The following is a 3,985-nucleotide window of genomic DNA, read 5'->3' as shown; positions in this document are numbered from 1 at the left end:
GGTCCAGGAGGTTTGAATACTCAGTGTAGGCCTATATTGGTCTGAACCCTTTACTGATACAACCACCGTCCACCAGTCACAACGGCCAACAGAACCTCCAGCTCTTATCCCACCCGTCCTTTGGAAACGGGTAATTTTTATTGTCATCCACGAATTCCACGCGTACCGTAAACGACCGGCTAAAACGGCTTCATAAATTTCGACTAACCAGTTAAAGAGCAATGAGCATGACTTCAAGCCAGAGAATGTCGACTCTGACTTCGGAGTCGAAGTACAAACGACTTCGGTGACTCCAGCTCCGACTCTAGCCAGAGCTGTCAAGTCGAGCTGACGAGCTGTCAAGCTCCGGCTCCGATCCCGCAGTCCTGCAGTTGCACTACACAAAACTTCAAACTTCTAAGAAATGAGTTATACGGTTAAAAGGACCACATTTTTTTTAGAGGCACGGCTACTTGACTTGGTGAGTGGTGACCAGACCTTAGTTAGGTGTTCTGGCATCAAACTTGTTACACGGGCTGCAAAATTAAGGTGTTTTGGAAGTGATTCATACACGAGTCAAACAGAAATTGTGAGTAGTGATTAATAAAGCATCCCCCAATGCAGGTATGTATGCATTACCTATCCGACTGGTGGGCGGTGGTGGGCATTTCGATAACTCCCATCGATAACGATTATCGAATTCGTTATCGACGATAGCGTTTTTTGTGTTTATCGTTATTGATTATCGTTATCGAAGTAATGTTATCAAAGTCCCCGTTTCGGTCAATCGATAACGATAACTTCATCAAATAGACGCGAGCGTATTAAAGAGAATAGCTCACCTTCAACATGGGGTTTTGAACTGAGAGAGCAGTTCTGTAGATTGAACACTGAAAAAATGCTATTAGGAATGTCTTTTCGCCCAACAAGCTCTGTCGCCAAAGATATTCAAGTTTTTGTTTGTATGTTTGTTTGCTTGTTTGTACAAGAAAAATGACATTTTCACTGTTCTAAGCACTCCTTTTTGTGTAAGCAGCTGGGTAATAATGGTGTTGTATGAGCAAATGGGTTAAATACTGATAAGAAGCGTATTCCTTTCAAATGTTTTATCCCTTCGATTCCTCTCTTTTTTTTAAGTTATCGTTATCGTTATCGCGTTATCGAAGTGACCGATTTGGTTCTCGAGTTATTGTTATCGAAGTCGCTGACTTCGAAAGAGGTTATCGAATTATCGTTATCGAAGTCCTGCTCAAGTTACAAGTGCTCACCACTGCTGGACGGAGGCATAGGAACAATTACCTAGGTATATCCTGATAGAAGACCAGAGGCGTTGTCCTTAACAGTGTCAAAATGAATCTGACTTCAAACGTGTGCTGTGTATGAATTCGGTCTATTACCAATAGAGTGATAACGCATCGGCCCGAAAAAGTACGGTAACAATACCTAATATTGGGTTTTTAGCCGGACGATCCGTCCCCCCTGTCGAAAATCCGTGGCGACGCCCCTGATAGGTAGGTAAACGACATTCGTCCAAAAGAGGCGCATTTCCATTTTCTCACGTTGATTTATGATGGAGAGGTCGCAAAATTGACCTGACCTCAGGACACATATACCTATAAATATTCCGAGAAGTAAACATTTATTATAAGGTATACCAAAGATATACAGAGGTCAGCGAGGGGCCTCCCAAAGGCCGGTATGGGCCCCCAGAGGCCAATGACGGCCCGGGCCTGTGCGTGACGCTCAAAGGTCAGTCTTGGGCCCCCTGAGACCATAATAGGGCCATCAGTGGCCGGTGTAGAGACCACGTAGGCCGGCTGGGGGCCCATAGAGGCCAGTTTGGGGCCCTCAGAGGCCAGTGTGGGTCCTTTGAATGAGACGAAATGACCAAAAACCTTAAAAATGGGCAACAGCGGCTTCCTATAGTCACGGGTACGGGGTAGCACGCTCGTCTTTTTATGCACAGCTCCATCTCAGAGCCCGAGAGGCCGCGGGGGTCCGATCGACTCCTCCCCCTTACGTAAGCGGCTGTGGAAACGCCAACAGACGGGCGACGGCTAAAAATTGCAGCTGCTTTTGTACGACTGTACGGAGGCAGTGAGATGGTGAGGCGAACAGCCACGTGAAATTGGTATCTTATCAATGTGTGCTGTGCCTTTTGGCCTGGGCTAATCTTTGAATCCCGGGATGCAACAGTTACGATGGTTCCATCAATGGAGCCCCTATCTCTAAAAAGATGGGCCTTCTCAGAATCTCTCATTACCCCCACCGAAAGGGCTCCGTTACCCCAAAGGAGGCATGCCCCACCATTTGCCGACCCATGATTTAGACGTTGCCCAGGAGAATAAAAGCCGATCTAACACATTCCAAGGTCATTTTAGGGTGTGCGACATTGCCGCGCGCTGATTTTGAGTCTTACCGCTGGAGGGGCGACAGTGGTCAGTGAGTATCGGCGTATCTCATCAGCTTCGTTGTCTGATCTTAATGAGTGGTTTTCACAGAGGACAGAGGGTATGGCAACTTAATCCTCGCCCGTAGGTATATAGTGAGGTCGAACGGACCCCCTCGGTTTTTGGCGAATAACTCGCATAAAAAAGCGGCCGATCGCGACGAAACTTTCAGTACCCTCGCGTTAATCAATTCTACTCCGACCCTAAAAATTCATGACCCTGACCCAAATGACCTTTGACCGGTGTCCTACTTTTCGAGACCATGTTTGGCCGGAATCGCGATTCGGCGTATGTCTGCTCGCATTAGCTGCCCGTTGGCAGTCTTTTCGTGGTTCCAAGCGTTCGAGCATGTTCAATGATGTTGGTCCCATGCATAAGGATGGGTGTCAAGGTCACCTGAAGGTCAGGTCAGGTCATTGACCTTTGATGACCACTGTTCACTTTTTCGAGTTTATATTTTTCTAGGCTAGTTTTTGGCGCTGAATTTAAATTTAGCAGCCATTTGAACATTTACGAAGTAGTTTTCGTGCCTTCGTAACATGTTACAAAGCTGTCAGAGGCGGTTGACACCTGATACGAATACCCGGCTGGAAGTGGACCCCTACTGGTTGACCTGACCTGACCTGACCCGACCTGGCCTAAATGCATGACGACATCATCTTTGATCAAAACCCACATGACATTCGTGATCAGCACCCCGGAAAATCCTATAGAAGCCACGCTTTACGACGTTCTAACAGGTCCCGATTTTCCAGACTTTTGGGTCATTGACCTGACCTGGAACGTAAACCAATGACATAGGACCTTAAAATCGGGTATCACTGGCTTCGTCTCGTCACGGGCAGCACGCTCGTTTTTTCCGAAGCTCTAGTTCGATCAGGGGTGAAACGCAAGGGGGTCCAAGTCGGACCCCCCCCCCTATACGTTTGCGGCTGGCAAAACACCAATACGGGCGAGGGTTGATTCTGAAAATGTTATAAACGCACTGACTTCATGATTGATTTCTAATTGGTGTAATTTTAGTATATAATGTAACGAATACTAAAATTTCCCTGCAAACGTGTGAGCCGTGGGCACTGCAAATGTGTAAACAGCGGACGAATGTGCATCGCCCATAGGGCTAATGTTAAAATGCCAAAATCAAAGGGGGGCACGGTGCCCCAGTGCCCTGCCCTTTCCGCTGCCTATGGCTCAAGCGGCCACAATAAGCGGCTGGATTTATTATCCGAGGATTTATTAAGCAGATTCCACTGTACAGCATTAAAAAATAAGTCCACTGCAGACCTACGTTGCTAATGGATAGGTACATCGAATAGTGACTAGTTATTTGCTTAGTTTTGATATGGCCCGAGTTTTGATATACTGCCGTGAGGAAAACAGTGGGTTGTATTAATACCGCCCGGTCGGTATTAGAACTGCCCAGCCGTTATTGATACCGGCCGATTACCTACTGACCGGCCCGAATTTATACGGGCCGGCCTTCCGGCCATTATTGATACGGGCCGGGCAGTACGAGCATTAATACGGGCCGAGTTTTCAAACGGACCGTAACATTA

This window comes from Amphibalanus amphitrite, unplaced genomic scaffold (genome assembly GCF_019059575.1).
Source record: "Amphibalanus amphitrite isolate SeventyFive unplaced genomic scaffold, NRLGWU_Aamphi_draft 000316F_arrow, whole genome shotgun sequence".
In the NCBI taxonomy this organism is placed as follows: Eukaryota; Metazoa; Arthropoda; class Thecostraca; order Balanomorpha; family Balanidae; genus Amphibalanus; species Amphibalanus amphitrite.
This window is presented reverse-complemented; position numbering follows the sequence as displayed.